General features: G+C 38.8%; 1 long non-coding RNA gene across 2 annotated transcripts; it reads left to right on the top strand.

Annotated features, from left to right (window-relative positions):
- The first annotated feature begins 2,255 nt into the window (after positions 1–2,255).
- LOC120504795 lies at positions 2,256–17,342 on the top strand. Of its 2 annotated transcripts, none has more exons than XR_005628119.1 (3): positions 2,256–2,384; positions 4,091–4,197; positions 17,168–17,342. It is a non-coding gene; the product is annotated as an uncharacterized LOC120504795 (long non-coding RNA). The 2 variants fall into 2 exon arrangements; XR_005628118.1 differs by lacking the exon at positions 17,168–17,342 and adding an exon at positions 7,445–8,917.
- Positions 17,343–17,557: the final 215 nt, after the last annotated feature.

Raw genomic sequence — 17,557 nt, 5'->3', positions numbered from 1 at the left:
AGAAATTAAGTGCCTGGCTCCACTGATACATCTGAAACTGTTTAATGGAGACTTAAAGCAGGAGGTTTTAGAACCCCCTCCATCAGTTTGAAGAGAAACCAATCCAATTAATTCTCAGCTGCTCTTCTACTAGTGAAAATACAGGGAATAATCTTAGTTCCACTTAATTTATAATTTAAATGATTATTTGACTGTTTAAATAAAGCTTTATTTTATTTTTGATAGGGCTTTATTGCCAAGTTAATTGACATTTCAGTATCTGTGGCAAATCCTGGGGAAAATGCTATAAAAGAAATGGTTTATTAAAATTTAAATAAATCTTTTTTCATGGGAAATTCAACCAGACCATGTATGTCAGGGGAAAAATTCAAATCTGAGTAGTTTCAGACATGAAATAGGGATGGAGATCCTTAGCCCAGCCGCACGATCTCATAGGTCTAGAAAGACCATTTACAAAATCCAGGAACCTGCAGAACTCTGTTCCTGAAATACACCTATCTGCAGATGTTCCAGGACCTGGACAGCTTGTGAGGTTTATGTCAGAATGCAGTCTCAGACACAGGCACACTGAGTGTAGGGCACAGCTTAGGTCAACAGGCAGCAAGTGACAGCAAACTGTAGTTTTCTTCTGTTTTGGTCTGAAGAGCTCATCCAAGCTCCTACCTGCCCAGCCCTTGCCTCTTGCTATTTCTCTTACAGACCCATAACAGTGCATAAAGACCTAGGGATGCAGGAGGGGACATTCTTTTGGAAGTGTTAGCAATGAGCTTTGCTGACTGCGTTATTTTCCTGCCTTTTCTAACCTGTTAGCTCAAGCAAGATCTGAAATGCACAGACTAGGAAGAGGGAGCAGAAAGGGAGGTAGGAGAATCTGTAGCACCTAGGGTAATGATTTCAGGGAGGTTCAGGAAGAGGCAGAGAAATGACCCTAGGAAAGGGGAGAAAAGGGAAGTAGACTAGGAGAAAAAGAAAGTGAAAAGAGTGCTGCTACAGCAAATGCAAGCCAGAAATTATATTGAGATGTCTGTGACTACCATTAGTATGGTTTCCTAGCAAAATCCACTTGATGCTCTCACAACAACTACTATATACTTATACAATCTAAGAAAAAGCTGTACTCCCCATTTTGTTCACACAGAAGGTGAAACGCACCAAGATGTTCACACTGATGCTGCTGATCGTGCTTGCAATGTTGCTGTATCTCACACACTCTTGCAGAGAAAGCTGCAAAAAAACAAGTCTTGCACCTCTAAGGAACATGGATTTCCTCCTTACATGTCATAAAAGGGAAAAGGAAAATTCCTACCAAGCCAAGGAAGTTGTGCATCATGAAATCTTGTGAGAGTTCTTATTTCTAGGGAGCCCCCAGTGTGGGAGCAGAGAATGTAAGAGAATACAGAGAGTACAGAAAGCAATCTCACCCCTGATAAGTTGCAGCTGTACTAATTACCAAAGAGTGGGAACAGCCTTGCCCCTAATAGGTCACAGCTGTATCCAACAAGGATGGGTGTTATAAAAGAGTGGGTAGCTGGCTGTAGGTTTGTTGGCTGTGCTGAGCTGATGGAGGCTTAGGTGGGTGTGTGAGGGAGAGGAATAAGTTGGTTGGTCCTGCAGAAGGAAGAAGTCAGTGCTGTGTGGAGCTGCCCATAGGAAACTCAGAGAGAGAGGTATGGAATTTTTTTAAGATAATAAGCACTGCTTGTGTCAGTCTTAAATCCACTGTCAACTGGTGCTTTGTGTGAGGACCAGGTGACAGTACCCCATCTCGTATAAATTTAATTTAAACCACATATCCTAGCCTGTTCTGTTCCCTGGTTGGAAAATATCATTACTTCTTGTTTATTCTGCTAGCCAGTCACCAAAGCCACCCTTCTTTAAACCTTTTCAGCACTTAAATGTAATGTGAAGTGCAGGGTAAAGGAACTGCTAGTGCTGATTAAGTGTCTGATGCATCTGAGGAGCAGGAAAGTCACAAAGAAAACTTGACAACCTTTATTACTCTATGATTTTTGGTGGAGGCAATGGTCAGAAGTGTGTGCTTTCCTAGATACTGAGAACTGTAGTCTGTGTTTCTCTAGATTAAAGTATGGCTCTGCTGTCTCATTGAGGAAGTAAAGACTTTCTGTGACAGTTGAAAGCAGTTCACTTGATATTTTCTTAAAAAGATCAAGATACAAAAATATTAGGATCATGGGGCTAAATGGTTTCTGGGTGTTATCACATTGCAATAAGTAACTTTTCTTTCCTATGTGTAGGCATGATCTGAGAATAAAAGCATCTGTTTTCAGAAATGGAGACTGTTTTGTTTTATTAAGCTGTGGTAATTATCCCATATAAGTCCACTGGTTCAAAGCTCCTGATGTAACCTCTGAGAGATAATAAAGGTAAGGTGTTAATTTTTCTTGTAATGAATTACATCATCTTATGTCTGAAAATATTGACAAAACCAGGATGTAATTTTTGCCTACCTGTTTCAGACTGCCTCAGTTTCACATACTTCAGCATATATACCTTGTATTCAGCACATAAAAAATAAAAAGTAGACTTCAGGAACAACCTTGTGACACATACATTCAAAGAGGTACAGAACTCATTTTGTAAAGTTAGGGAAAAGGAGTACTCAGCCGATCTCTGAGAATACATGACTGCATCCAGCATTTTGTAAAGTGTCTGCTGGTTTGGAGAAAGATCAATTATCAAGCAGTAAACCGACAAATTTTAAAAGATAATTTTCAATACAGCATTGAACATCCATCTTATTTACAGAAGGTCTTTTTAGGGAATTTGAAGTGAGATGTATGAGAACTTTTTTTTTTGTAGACAATAAGTAGAGCTTTTGAAAGCAACAAATGATGACTTGAATGAGACCTATATGTGGCTCACTGAAATTGTTTGGCTACTGAATGCAAACTGTATTCCCAGATGCTTCATGGGACTAAAACTTGCTTTTTATACTTCACAATTACTTATGTTTCATACAAATACCATGACAAAAGGTAAATGTCAGGTTACCAGGCATGCCCTCCTAGGCATATTGTGGATGTGACTCTGCATAGTCCCTCACCTCCATGTGCATGTTTGCTGCAGCTGATGAGGGGACCACAGGACAGCCTCTGGCAGCAAAGATACATTGCATGGTTTCTATTTCATTCAGCTGGCTAGGATGTGCATTTGTGCTTAATTCATTAAGGGCTGAAGTAAAATCACAGCACCTTGTGCTGAGGGTTTATTGCTTAAGACAGCTTTGAGCTGTGGGACAATGCGGGGAATATACACTTAGATTAGTCAGAAAAGTTGACAATTAAAGCACTGGTTTATTGATATGGAATAGACGGTTTTCTTGCGTTCCTTTACAGTAAGATGAAAGACCCCGTCCCCTATTTTAGTCCATCCAAGACTCTGTTCCACTTATTTCCCAGTCCTTCAACATCCATTGTTTAAGAAACCAAGCCACTTCCTTGGCATCCATCTGTTTAACACATCTGTCTCACTTTGTCTGGCTAAATTCCTTGAGGCAGTGTTGTGGTGCTCTGCAGAGAAAATAACTTTTTCTGTTAGACAATACTCTACAAATAAATGAAATTGAAGGGGAGAAAAGGTAAAAAAAAATCTTTGAGACATGAAATCACTGGAATTTTAATCTTTACCTAAAAGAACTCTTCTTGATGTTTTATTTTATACTCAGTGTTTGCACTAGTAATCAAAAATTTTGTAACCTTTCCAACTCTCTAAATCAAATGGTTATTTTCAGGGCTATGAAAGTGAGAACCATTTTCACAGCCTATAGAGTTATACTGTGCTGTATATTCCTTTTTTTTTTTTTAAGTCACACACATAATCACATTTCTACTACTTCCAAAAAGAATCTCTTTTGGACTGTTTTAGATTTGCACGTTACATCACTTTTATTTTTTTGCTTTTCTCTAACTTTATATGATTGTACCAACTTGTATTATTTCTCTGAATTATTTCTTTCACTTTATTTTAAATTTATAGCAATAATTTAGCCAGTGTAGATATGTAAAAAGCCAAACCCACAGCTGAGGTGGGGCCACAGCTATCTGTATATTTAAAGTATATGTCATTGCAGTTGAATACATTCTGCCATGGAGAAGCACAATGGGGTTATCAGAGAGCAAGAAGTTGCCCAACTGTGGCTCAGTGACTTAAGAGCTGGGATAAAAAGTTCCAGACCAGGTAAGGTGGGGAGACTGCCAGAGTGGTTAGGAGACTCTTTAGCTGCAAGTAAAGTGCTTTGGGAATTTTCTGAGAAAAGCCTTAGGTGTGCTGGCTGGGAAAAGGCTGAAGAATAGAGTTTTTTTAAGGCTGCTACTGTTTGTCACTGAAGGATATTTGATGTGGGCAGCAGGCCAGGAAGTTAGAGCTTTTGAAGGCTGAATACACTTCCTTATTTCTGGAATAGGTTCAGGGTTTCAAACCATTTGGGTACTGCCTGTATTATTTTGTGGCTTAAAAAGGAAAGTACCAGACAGAGTAAAAATTTCAAGAAACTAGCAAACTACTAGGATATGTATCACTAGCAAGTAAAGGGGCTGCATTCAAGGAAAGTGAACTGATCTGAACTAAATAGGAAGGAAGAATCAACATCTAAGCAACCAGAATAATGCTAATTATATCAAATCAGGTTCACAGAAGGTAGATGTGGCAAACTGAGCTGACTTGGAAGAAGAGAGATTTTTATGGATGGAATGCAGAGCTTCTACATGACTGCAGCAAAGCAGGCGATGTGGAGATTGATGAACCCACTGAAAGATGGATAAAGTATGATCCAAGGAGAAACCTGTACTGATAGGAACCTATTGGTGTTCTGCAATGTTCATGTTATTTACTTTTGTCATTCAACAGGCTTGGCACACTGAAGTGTGCTATGTTACAAGGTTAGGAGGCAAGACTAACATGCCAGAGGTGCAAGTTATTGTTACAAGGGTTGTACTGGAGTATCTGAAATAGATTCATTTTCTATACATTCCCAGTGCAAGGCTATAGCTAAGGGGATCTGTTCTGCTGAGGGCATTGGAAGAGAAACCAGGGGGAGCTGATCACCAGGAAATGAGCATGGAGAGAATTGATTATATAATATCTGAGTGTTGTCACAGGACACCTGACATACACTTGTGGAACATGTGTATGGTTCTGGTGAAGTCTTCCCAGCAAAAGACGTAGAAATATTTCTGCTGTTTAAAGGATGTGAATTACACCTTGTCTTGAATGCCACTTATAGTTCTGATTGTCCATCTTCAAAAGAAATTAAACCAGTAAAAGAATTGCAGTACACTGCCAGTACATAAACGGGCCTGCAAGAGAGCTGGAGGACTTCATAGAAGGACCTGTAATGGCAGGACAAAGTAATAGTTGAAAGAGGGTAGATTTAGATTAGATATAAGGAAGGAATTCTTCACTCTGAGGGTGGTGAGACACTGGCACAGGATGCCCAAAAAAGTTGTGGATGCCCTATTACTGGAAGTGTTCAAGGCCAGGTTGGATGGGTTTTGAGCAAGCTCGTCTAGAGAAAGGTGTCCCTGCCCGCGGCAGAAGGGTTGAAACTAGATGATCTTTCAGGTGTCTTCCAACCCAAACTATTCTATGATTTTGTTATTGCTGGGATGACTGCGGAAATGGAAAGCATTCTTATCAGAAAATACTTAGAAAACTGTGTTTATTCCAGCAAAGTCAGTCTAATTTGAGGAGGGATGTAATTGCTCTTATAAATACATCAGGGAGATTCAAGAGCTGTTTCAGGTGAAGTACAGTGCTGGTGCAAGAGGAAAGGGATATGAAGTAGCCTTGAATAAATTCAGATTAGAATTAAACAGAGGCTTAAATTGTCTGAGAAAACAGCTTCTGAAACAGAATTTCTAAAGGAGTACTGGGAGTTAAATTTAATTGATTTAAAACAAACTAGTATATTTTAAGAAGAGCTTATAGTACATAATGCTTGTGATTGCTCAGGATTGGATTCCCTTTGATAATTAAGAAGATGCCTTGCTTGTGATACCTTGCCTTTCACAAGCTCCCTCCTGGTGTATGATTACATTCCCACATTGTGATTCTGCCATATCAGTAATTCTGATGGGGAGGAAGGAAGGAAAAGAGTGATTAGTAGCAAAACTTTCTATTAGTACCAGCCTCCAAACCTGAGTGTCAATAAGTAGTAACAGATTCTGGTTTTGGGGGAAGTCTTGAAATATGCCTTTGCCAGCATGTCCCAGAAATCTAATTTTAATGATTGACATACCTATAGCATTAGCACTTTATAACATGTTTCAATTATCTTGAATTACACTCAATTCCAAATTAAATGCTAATAAAAATAATATAAAAACCTTGTAAAACCTCAAATAGCTGACAAGGTCACAAATGTTTCTGCATATGTGCTTTACAGTAGAAGTATCAAATAATTGGCTACCAAATTTTTCCTGCTTTCTACAGTGAGAACTACCCAGCTGATACAACTTTAGAAGTTCTGGATCAAAGTTCCAGCACACCCATAGGCGATGAGTGCAAATTCCACACCTTCTCTCTGTTGCACTCTATCTTTCCAGCCATGTTTCTTAGGGTCTCCAGCCAAAGCAGACTTTTCCTTTGATGTTACTGTAAATGTCATGTTCATGGTCTTTACTCCTTTGGTTCTAAAAAAACTAAATGTCCTTTAGAACAGCTAAGCACAGTCTTCTACCTGCTTGGGAAACCCCAGGTTTCCCAATCTCCTCCTGTGTTGGATATTGCTAAATTAGGAGTGACTTGTTAATGTACAATAGCATACAAAGCTGTTTGCTACCACAGGAGCTTACGTTCATGCTTTGGCCCCAAAATACACAGAACACTGGTTTTTGCATAAATATCTTCACTGCCAACCATTTTGTGAACATGCAACTGAATAAGATTTGAACACTGCTGATTTGATGAAGACAACATAACACCTTTGAGCTAGTGATGTATTTGAATTTGTATATTTCATTAAGACTCCTGCCCTGAGAGTCTTAATGAAAAATAAAGTGGTATAACTTTTTATATTTAAGTTATTTATACATGTTAGATGTATTTGAACATTAAAGTCTCTGTCAGATAGATATGAATGGATATTTGTTATTTGTTTAAGGAAAACTTTGCAATAACTCTCAGACTCTGTAGGCACAAAGAAAATCAATGTCACTGTAAAAAGTGTAAACTTCCTTTGGATTGAGTACTGATTAAATACTACTTTTTCTATCTAATATGTTGCTTATCTATTCAAAACTGTGAAGAACTGGAGGTCTATCTACTACAAATACTACTGCGTATAGAAACTTTGAGAAATCGGTATTTTCACAGTACTGAAAACTAGAACATTGAGAGAGTTTGATTTTGTGCTGTTTGCTTTCTACCTTATGCTCTGAAGAGTCCAGCTGGAGTTACACTGTGTATCCATCCATCTGTCCATCAGGTACTTTCAAACTGCTTTGCTCCAGAGAAGCCTGGTTTCATTTGGCGTTTGTTTTACTTTCAAATTTGACTTCTTGGATGGTTGATAAAGCAGCAGGAATGCACTGATTTGCCGTTTTTTTAAAAGCCTTTTAGAACAAATACAGCTACAGACTTTGTAAACCAAGAAAGTGTTTGGCCATCCTCCCCATGGGGGTAGGTATGAATTTCTGATACACTGGTTGACAAACATCTGAATACATTATACCCTTTATTGCTGAGAGAAGAGTGTGATTTGTCCTGCTTCCCAGGCTCTCTGCCAAACTTACCAATGGCCAGAACTGTACAGAATATGGCATAGCTACAGACAAAGGGGAAGATTCTGCCACTAGCACCTGGTCCCACAAATTTTGTGAAAAATAAGGATTCAAATTACACTATGGCACAGCCCTATCCTACCAGCAAAAGATGCTTCTGGTATTGAAAGTAGGGCAGGTGAGGCAGACTCTTCCTCAGGGCCGGTCCTCCTCCTCCAGTTTTCTCAAGGACTCAGAGCAAGGTCTTGTGAAATCACTCTGTATTTATGCTATCTGGAAAACCTCAAGCATGGTGTATGCTAAGATAAATGACACTGAATTACTGGGCAAAAAGTATCTCTGTAGTGTCTGGGGTTAGCATGATTACTTCAAGATTCATATTCCCCTTTGTGGTTTGTGTTTCTGGTGAATCAGACTAGGTATTTCCCTTAGCTATTTCTTCCTCCTCATAAAACACGTACTACTGATCTCTTTGGGATCATTAATAATGTAGATTGATGCAGACAGCCCATACTGCAAATGGAAAAGTCTTGATTAAGTTATCATATGATGCTTCTGTTAAGCAAGGATTATCCTCTTGAGCTATTCTAGAGCATTTTGTAATATCTCTTTAAATAGATATAGGACCAAGTGAAAAAATTCACCTGAGGATCCAAAGCTTTTTTGCCTGAAGGTTGTAGCATTTAGATCCAGGTTTTCTTCAGGCTCACATTATTGCAGCCAAGGTCACTCATGACACCAGAGTATGAGGGCTTGATTAGGAGTCTTCTTATACAACTGTGCCCTTGTCTGACAAGGATCCTCTGCTACTAGGGAGAAAAATGTAGGACTGTAGTGATGGAAGGGGAAAAAAGAGCTCAGAAATATTGTGGCCACTTCCCAGCAGCAGTGCCCATAGCAATTTCCACCACTTAATTTGGAAAGATATTACAAACATATATGAGTTTTCCTTTTTTCACATTATTGACTGGGCATGGAACTTGCTGCTGTGGTTTAGTTTACAGGGTGGTGTTCAGTCAAAGACTGGATAATCTTGGAATTCTTTAAGTTTAATGATTCTGTGGTTTTATATTCCGTATTATTTTTTCTGTATGTACTGTTTTATTTGGGGCAGTTTTCAGGCTGTTCTTGTGCATTAATTCTAACCCCTCCCAGCCTGAGCTTCTCAATCCAGTCTTATATACTGTAAAGGTACTTAAAAATGTAAGCATGTTGTCATAATAACAATTCTTATTAGTACAAGAAAAATTTATTCCTTACATAAATAAAATGGCTATGAAAGGAACAAATTGTAGAGTGTTAACAGAATAAAGGACATGATAAACAGCATTGTTAATTAGTTTGCTTAGTCATACTTTTATATATTTGGTAATAGTTAATCATATTACATTATTATAAAACCATAACTGTTGTAATGTCATTACAGATTTTTATTTCAGATGAGAGCTTCATGTCTTCCAATTGCCTAATGCAAAATAATTTCTAATTAATAATTCCTTTGGTGTAATTATAACTAACAATGTGAATGTGGGGAAATTAATGAATTAGGAAGAAAGCTTACATTTTGTGTTTGGATCTGTATGCTAGAATGATTTACAGCTTTTCTGCTTCCTCTGGTAATGGCTGTAATTTAATTATGAAAACTTCAAGAAATGTCCCCTTTCCACCTCACTGATTCTACTTTTTCTGTAGCTGTCATTGCATTTACTCTCAGAGATTGAATTAAATAGAATAGCTGCAAGAGTTTATGAAAGAAAGGCAGCTAGTTGTTTCACCTTTTACAGTGGAGCCTGTACTGCAGAGCTAACTTTGCTGGTCTGGCCTCTGCAAGATAAACTGTGAGCTGCCACTGATGAAAGCTGCCTCTCTGCCACCTCATGCTATTTTGGTCTGATGACCTGTGCAGTGCTTCATTCATTGAACAACATTTCCCAAAAGGACAAACAGAGGAGCTCATTGTCATTGCTCCAAGAGTCCAGTTCTCAGCACTGGGTATAGAGGACAAGCTCTTTTCCAAATCCACTATCCTGGGACATCTTTGCCCCACTCTGCCATTATTTTCAATGTCCTCAGGTGCATCTTAAAAATTCCTTCACTGGCATAGAATAGTATGAACCTAAATACTTTGCATCTTTGTTTTAACACATGCAAAAATTTGTTTTGACTCTTACTGAAATTGCTGTTGTGGGATGATGGTCATACCTATACAGTTACCTGGCTACAAATTGGATGTGTCTTAATTCAGGTACATTTGTATCTGAATTATAAACCTGAATATAAACAATTTAGTCAGTTGTGGAGATCTATTTCAGGGAATGCACAGTCACAGCTCAAAACTAGTACTCTCCAAACAAAATCAGAAAGAATAGGCAGGATGGGAATCCTGGGTACATCAACTTATAAAGCTTTGTTTATGTGAAAGGCAGACAGAGTGATAGCTGCTACTGTGCTGCTTTTAGAGCCACCTCTTAAACACAGTAAAATGTCATAATACCTCAATACATGTTCTGCTAAATACTGATTATTTTTTTTTTTAATTTTGTAAATGCTCTCTGACTTTTTAATAAAAATGGATGTTGGCACTATAATATCTCCTCTCATCTGGAAAGACAAAATACTGAGTGAGATGAAAGTTTTGAATACCAGTTTTGCTCTCCTAGGTCCTAGAGTTAGTATGCAATTGCTGAAAGGCAGAAATGGTTAATAATATCAGTCAGGTGATGTGACCTGAATTAGGCACACAAAAAATCATTTGAACACATTATGGTCTTTAATGCCACCTATGAAATACACTGCACTACAAAGGCCCAGCAAACTAGAAACTCCATCATATCAAAGAACTCAATCACCTCCTGTGTCACAGTGACCCCTCTCAGCTACCACATCAGCTGGTCTTTACTGACGTTTTTAATCTTAGCCAAGATGCTGTCTGACTGGTGCTTGGTGCAGGATGGCGGGAGATGTAGGGCAGGGCAAGGTGAAGCCAAGAGCACTCAGTGTGATTATGTTTGTCATCTTGCTCCTGGGGCTGCAAACGGATTTGGCCCCTTAGGCTGGCTCAGAGTTGCTCTGTGTGGCACCTAGATGCCCATGTCTGCAAGGAATCTTTCAACACATTGCTAGTTGCCAGGATCACTGAATGTGAAGTGACTTCAAAAATCATCATTATTTTTTGTATAAGCTGTATATTTGAGAATGCTAATGTATTTTATTTTGTGATTGTTGAAATATTATATGTTGGCATCAATGTATTTCAAAAAATTTCTCTTGTGTTCATTTCACTGTTTTTAAATCTGAATTTCCTTTCAGCGTGGCTGTTCTCATATGTAAATATATTATTTCTGCTGAGACATCAGTTTTGATTAGAGTTGGCTTTCTAGCTGAAGGCTCTTGAAAAAGCTGTCTGGACTTCTGCCGAGGCTGTGATCAGATGTTGTTCTGTCCTACTAGCTACCTTACAGTGTGTCTCTTTGTATTCGTCAGAAGCTTCAAAATCCCAAAGAACACATTTTTCTCATGTATATCTCTTTTGTAAATGCAGAAATAACCTAAGCATAAAGTGCATTCACTGTGGTCATCCTACTGTGTTTCCAAACTGGAATTAGAAGAGAACACAGTAGTAGTATTTGACAGAGTATTATTCAATTGCCTTTCCTCCCCCATGGACCCTTACCTACCTACCCTGACTCTGAGAAAAGATGGACAATTAAACCTTTTTTAATCCCTGGGGACTCTGCATTCCCCTTCCTTTTTAAAATCAGAGTAGTGTCTGCTACTTCCTTGTATGTGTGGGAGGTTTCTTCTTGCATCCTTACTGTAGAACTGGAGACCTTCACCTGAGAACAGCAGGGAGGCAGCACTGGGCCTAGCTGGTATCTCTGGGGAGGCAGAACCTGCAAAGTATCCTGTTTGGCAGAGGGTTTGAGATATGCTGGGATGGTTACAGCCAGGTCCTGGCAGCTTCCCCACCCAGAGTGAGCACCTCCTCATGACAGCACAACCCCAATTTACAGCACCTCCCATCACCTCACTAAAGACTTTGGGGAGGGTGAGTGTATTAGACAGCAAAAGCAAGGGAAATTGAGGCTAGGAAGTGGGAAGAAGTATTTGATGGAAATAGGGAGTGTTTTGTTTTTGACAGAAGTGAGACTTTTCACTAGACTTATTTGAAATGGAAAAATAGAATTCTCTTTTCTTAGCACTATTCTTGTTTTCATTTATTCCCCAATAAGAATCTTTCAAGAGCAAAAGACTAAAACAATCCAAGCAGTCCCACAGAAATATTGCCAAAGGTGACACATTCTAGTCAAGGAATCAAGCTCATGGAACAGAACAGGGGCACAAGGCACAAAAATCCCGTGTATTTTGGGAAAAGTATTATTTCATTGGCAAAAACTCAGGTGGATTTTCTTCTATTCTGTGAAAACCAGATAAGTAATTCCAATCAAAAATTAAGTTTTCATAATTTATTAATTTCCAAGTGGGAAATAGTAGATCAGTCTTGGAATCTGCAGTTCTTTTTATGTAGAATATTAATTAGAGACTTTTGCCAAAGATAGCTCTATGGGAAACCTAGCAGAGACCTGTAAGAAATGAAGATGTGGTGCTAAGAAGTTGAAGGTAGACACCCTCTCTCTTCTCCAGATAGAAGGATGGAAGGCATAGAGGGAAGAGGAAATCACTTTCACAGATGGTCTGATTTTGTGTTTGCACTTGGAGCAAGGTGAGAAATTGGATAAAAGGCTAAGATAATGTATCTTAATGGATACAGTATTTGATACCAGTTTTGACTGAATAAAATGAGTCTTTCTTAAGCAAGTGAAATCACTCCAGATGCTTTTTGGGCTTCTTATTATTTGTATAGTTTTGGTGGGATACCCTGATAGATAATGTTTTGAAAAAAAGAAAAATTAATATATGACGTATTGCACATGCAAGAATAGTTTCTCACTACAGTGGCTTAATTTCTATCATTTATCTCAGAACCCTGAGTTTACAGGCATAGTAGTAACAAAACACATTTAAATTCAAGTCCAGATTCTCATAAAGACTTCTGTTTCAGGAAGGTGTCCAGATCTTGAAAACTACTTGAGATGCAGTAGTATGTGTCAAGATGCACTGGAACATCTAAAAGCTGAGTGTTTTCCACTTCAAAATTTACCCATGTAGGAGCTTTAGAAAATGTATTTGCTGTTCAAGAGAACAAACAGGGAAATGTGGTTGTTACACTTCTGAGAACCTGGCTTATATGCTGTAACTTGTCCATCTCTCAAACTCCCCAATGTTTTGGTAGTGGTGTAGTCTGAAAACTACATGGAATGTCTAAGTAGACATTTCTTCAGACTCTTACCAATATATTATACCTCAAATACTTAATAATGCAGTGTGCCATATCCCATAGTGTTTCACAGTAATTCAATAAGTGCAAAATTAACTTCATGACTAAAGTACTGAAAGCCCCTCTGGTCTCATTCTAATGTACACAATTTTCAGAAGCTAAAATACTGTCACACGTAAAGCTTACATTGTAGTTTGAGGTCTTCTTACTGAAATCTGGTTGTTATAAATAAATCTCTAATTAGAATTGTTTTTTCTTCTCCCAGAAGACTTGGTAATAGATCCAGGTATTTTTAGAAGCAAAGCATACTCAAATATATTTTAGTCTCCTGTTCCAAAGCACAAGTACTCCTCACATGATTATGCACCTTCTGCAATGTCAACTTTCCTTTACTTGGCAGCTTCAACATATTGCTATGAAGTAGAAATTTATAAATAGCTGTTTAAAAGAGACTCTCCACCCCCTCTGATTTCTAGGGTTTTCTCTCTCATTTCTTCTTGAAAAGACCAGTTTAAACTCAGATTTCAAGAGACCACTGGGACCAGATTTGTGCTGCCCAGACAGAATTTTAGGTATTTTGATAAGAATGGGAACTCTATGAAGTCATATAAATGACAATTTAAAAGCAGCTGGTATCCAGTGCTGTGCTTTCCTATTGTCCTCAAGAGGTGACATACAAATTTCAGTGAAGTAGAATGTGTTTTAAAATGATTCTTAACTAAGCACAGAATCTTATTGCAATTGTATGTTATTAAAGAAAATAAAAATTCCCCAGTTCAGGCTGACAAGACGTCAGTATTTTGTTCTACCTGAACTCCTTAGCTCAGGTTGGGTTTCCCACTGCTGTAGAAGCTTAGTGGTTTAGAATATGAGTCCAAATTCAGCAAGAGTGGGGACATGATGATGCCAACTTGGCCTATTAAAATTCTCTTTCAAAGGTTTTGGCATAACTTTAAAATGGTAATAAGCCTAATGATCTAGTACAACAGCCTCTGATAAAAGTGCTGGAAGACTGTCTCAGGGATACAAGAAAATTTTACTTCAACATTGCAATATTTACTGTTCTTCTGTAATATGTATTTCCAATGAAGTGGTGAGTAATATCACTTAATCTAAGTCAATTAGCCAATTGGTCTGTATTCCCTATTTTTAAAATTTATTTCCCATCAGGGATACAATTTGCTTATCATCATTATTTTTCATCCTGTACTTTTGATTTCTACAGAATTTTAATTTTCTATTACCTTAGGGAGTGAGCTGAAGTCTGCATTGGGGGAAGCTTACAAAGAAGCAATTTTGCTTTCAGCAAGACCTGAAAAATTAACCTTCCACTCAAAAAACATGGGAAAATATGAGTTCTGCATTTGCAGTCTTTATGAAAGAAAATTACTAATCTGTTCCTCCAGACAGAGCCTATAAATGGAGCTAAAGAGAGGAAAAGGATACACTAAAGAACATAATGAAACCCCAACTTTTAATCCAGTTCAGGGACTGTAGCTAAATCTCTCATGCATTTGACTTTTGTGGAATTCAGGCTGAAATTAAGACTATTCTTATGTTAACATTTTCTTTAATCAAAGCCTAAGGAACAGGGCAGAAAAGTAAGACAGTGTCAGGGTGAGCTGGCATCTGTGTGTTTGCCACACAAAGGATGGATTATCAGTCCAAAAGCTGTTTTGGAGAGTGAAGGGCCAAAATGAATGACAAAAGAGGGGCGGGCAAAGCTCTGAGAAGAAATTCCTTATGGAAAAGCAAGACAGATGAGAACAAAGTTTCTGTCTGCACACCAGCTAGTCCAGGTGTTTAAGAAAAGACTGGTTATGGCACTTAGTGCTATAGAGGTGTAGTTGAAGAGGTGGTGTTAGGTCGTGGGTTAGAGTTTTCATGACCTCAAAGGTCTTTTCCAGCCCAACTGCTTGTGTCTTGCTGGAAAAGACCTCTTGAAAAGTCACAGAGAGCTATCATTTGCTTGGTGCTTTTTCAATTAATCCAGTGCTGAGCTCGTACTGCAGGCAGGCATTTTGTATTGGCACAGCCTGTTGCTTCAGCATGCTAATTTTCCAGTCACTATCCGTGAAACTTACTCTGGCAGGAAAAACAGGTGGAGCTGTGCCTTTACTCTTTGATACCTAATTTTAAAATGTCTCTTCACTTCAGCAGGTGTCCTATATTGTTGAGAAAAGTCACATATTCATATAATTTCTTAAATAACAAGTGTTTATTAGCAATTTACAGGCACAACACATGTCCTCCTAATTTTAAAATGTCTCTTCACTTCAGCAGGTGTCCTATATTGTTGAGAAAAGTCACATATTCATATAATTTCTCATATAATAAATAACAAATGTTTATTAGCAATTTACAGGCACAACACGTGTCCTTTCTAAAATGTAAAAATAATTTGTTTAAATAAGCACTTGGCACTGTATTTCCTGAAAATTGCAAAATGGACATGGTTTGAACAAGAAACAGAAGAAAGGGGGAAGAATCTTTTTCTCCAATATCTGCTTTTAATAGCATGTTTTTTACAGAAAATAAATATGGAATGCTCTCACCAGGTCTCAGCTATGGTGATACAGGATACAAACCTCCTTGGCAGAAGAGGGAACTCAGACTGGAGTGGGATTTGGCTTAGTCTAGCTTCTGTGTGTCTGTTTGCAGGCAGTGTCCACATAGTCTTTATAGTGAGTGGATATCAAGAGCTTGATGCAGCAGCCTACTCCTTGGAATTGTTTGGGTATGAATTGCATTTCTACAGGTATTTCCTCTGGTTTCCAGAGTCTCCTCACAGGAATAAGACTGTCTATGGGTCTTGTGTCATATCTGTTAGACTTTAGGTGCCAGCCACATTATGGCATCTTAAATGGCATTAAGGTGTCTGTGTGTAGAGAACAAAACTGGGGCCCTACGCCATAGGGTCTAAAGGTGTCCTAAAGATGTCTACTTAAAGATAGCAGAGTGAACTTCTCACTACACTAACTATAATGAGACCTTAGCAATTATTTAATATTAATGTCTGCAATATAACTAGCTAAAGTCAGAGGAGCTGAATTCCCAGCCTGGGCACCTAGTGTGTTGTTGGGAGGGTCTCATCATCTCTGGCTACCACTTGAAGATAAGCCTTTAGTACTCTATCACATATTGGGGCTGACTGATAGTGTTCCCTCACTATACTTCAGGATTCAGCTGTCACGTGCAAAGGGAAAGAACAATGCTTTACTTGCAGAGCTTTATGAGTGGGCTATGGCAGCCTCTGCCCAACTGTCACTGCAGTGCTTTTGGAATTCCAGGGAAAAATTTAAATTCTTGAAGGGATTGTTATAAAAAATTTGAGTACTTGCAAATTTTGTGTATCACTAGACTTAAAACATATTTTTTGATCAGTTATTTGCACTCACTTGCCAAAATTACATTTACATTATGCTTCAGGTGAACATTGAACATTGTCTCTTGCAAATCTGTAACTTTGGTGGAGAAAATTTAGTGTCACTGATGCAGAGTGGTAACACTGATTCACTGTTCAGGAGGGATGGCCAGAGCAGGAAAGGTAGAAAAGTTGCACCTTATATATGGGGGAAGTTCAGCTTTACAGCCCTTTCAGGTAATGTTAATGTGGTTGAGAGTCTGTGGGTAAGGGTTGGGGGATGGAAAACAAAGAAGATGTCATTATGGCTGTCTGTTCTTAATTACCCAGCCAGGATGATTGCACTGATGAGTTATTCTACAGGCAATTAAGAGAAGTCTCTGGATTGATAGCATTTGCCCTTATGGGAGACTTCAATTTCCCACACGTCAGCCTGCAATACTGTACTGTCACTGTTGGGATGAGTAAGGCTGGGAAATTCCTTAAATTTCTTCAAGATGATTTCTTTACACAAAGATTCAGTGCAACAGGAAAGGTGCCCTCCTTGACTTGCTATTTGTGAATAAAGCAGGATTTGTGGGAGATGTGATAGTAGAAGGCTCTCTTGGCCACCATGATAACAAAGGCCGAGTTTCAAATGTTTGGTGTCAAAGGAAACAAGGCCCACCTCTGCCTGCAGGCTGGGCAGCAGTGGGTGCTCAGGCTGTTTTTCCTCTCCTTCTGCAGCTCCCAGCAGGAGAAGGAGCTCTGGATCAGCACACTTCTGCTCAGGCCCTTGGTGTCCTTGCTGCTAAACTTCAGCAGAAGTATGTCCCCAGCAGGATGACCGCCACCAGCTTGCCTATTTGCATGGGGCCAAATCTTTTGAGCCCACCTGAGGAGGACAGGATTCCTGTGGTGCAGGTGATGGGGAAGATGATATTTACCAGCTGACTACAGCCTTCCAAGCAAGCTGAGCTGTGCTGTTCGGAGGTGCCTGGCTCATTCTTACTCATTTCATTCTGTAGTGTAATAGATGCTGTGGGGTCTTCAGAAGATTTTTGAGAATTTGGATCATCAGGGTTATTTTGATTGTAGTAGACAGACATTGTGCTGTCAGTTGGAGAGTGAACAAAA

Source organism: Passer montanus, unplaced genomic scaffold, assembly GCF_014805655.1.
Source record: "Passer montanus isolate IOZ18808 unplaced genomic scaffold, ASM1480565v1 scaffold30, whole genome shotgun sequence".
Classification (NCBI taxonomy): domain Eukaryota; kingdom Metazoa; phylum Chordata; class Aves; order Passeriformes; family Passeridae; genus Passer; species Passer montanus.
This window is presented reverse-complemented; position numbering and strand designations above follow the sequence as displayed.